The following is a 1,498-nucleotide window of genomic DNA, read 5'->3' on the forward strand; positions in this document are numbered from 1 at the left end:
TTACCTTTTGAATTAATGTGTGATGCCTCTGACTATGCTATTGGTGCAGTTTTAGGGCAAAGGGTTAACAAGCTTCCGCACGTGATCTACTATGCAAGCCGGACTCTAAATGATGCTCAACTTAACTATTCCACAACTGAAAATGAGTTGCTTGCTATTGTTTTTGCCTTAGAGAAGTTTCGATCATATCTTATGGGATCTAAAGTTATTGTGTTTTCTGATCATGCAGCCCTTAGGTACTTGATGACAAAGAAAGATGCTAAACCACGCTTAATTAGATGGATACTCTTACTACAAGAGTTTGACTTGGAGATTCGAGATAAAAAGGGAAGTGATAATGTTGTGGCTGACCATTTGTCACGACTTGATGAGAACCATGGAGTTGGACCAACTTTGCCTCTAAATGAATCATTTCCAGATGAACAACTCCTGGTTGTTCAAGAAAAAGAACCGTGGTATGCTGATTTCGTTAATTATCTTGCTTGTGGTGTAATGAGAAATGACATTTCTTTTCAGGAAAGAAAAAAGTTCCTTGCCATGGTAAAGCACTACGTTTGGGACGAACCATATTTGTTTAAATATTTCCCTGACCAAATCATTAGGAGGTGTGTCCCAGAGAGTGAGCAACAAAGCATTCTAACGTTCAGTCATACTTTGGCATGTGGAGGACATTTTGGTGCCAAAAAGACATCTCTTAAGGTTTTACAATCTGGTTTCTTTTGGCCTACTTTATTCAAAGATGCTTTTGATTTTTGTTCTAAGTGTGATAGGTGCCAGAAAATGGGGAACATTAGCCGAAGAAATGAGATGCCATTGAACAACATTTTGGTGGTAGAGCTCTTCGATGTTTGGGGAATCGATTTCATGGGACCATTTCCATCATCTTTTGGCTACTTATACATATTAGTGGCAGTAGATTATGTGTCCAAATGGGTTGAAGCCATTGCTACAAGAACGAATGATCATAAGGTTGTTTTGCACTTTCTTAAAGATGTGATTTTTTGTAGGTTTGGAACGCCAAGAGCTATTATTAGTGATGGTGGTAGCCATTTCTGCAACAAACCCTTTGAATCATTGATGAAGAAGTACAACATCAAACACAAAGTGGCAACCCCGTACCATCCTCAAACTTCGGGACAAGTGGAGATTAGCAATAGGGAGATCAAGAACATTTTGATGAAGACTGTGAGCCCTAACAGGAAGGATTGGTCATTGAGGTTGAATGATGCACTATGGGCATATAGAACAGCGTACAAGACCCCCATTGGCATGAGTCCTTATCGCCTTGTGTTTGGGAAAGCTTGTCATTTGCCAATGGAGCTTGAACACCGAGCATATTGGGCCATTAAGAAGCTCAACTTTGATTACAAGGATGCTGGAATAGCAAGGAAGCTCCAACTTAATGAGTTGGAAGAGCTCAGAAATGAGGCATACGAGAATGCCAAAATCTACAAGGAACGGACTAAGCTCTATCATGACAAGGCCATCCTACGGAAGG

This window comes from Malus domestica, chromosome 02 (assembly GCF_042453785.1).
Source record: "Malus domestica chromosome 02, GDT2T_hap1".
In the NCBI taxonomy this organism is placed as follows: Eukaryota; Viridiplantae; Streptophyta; class Magnoliopsida; order Rosales; family Rosaceae; genus Malus; species Malus domestica.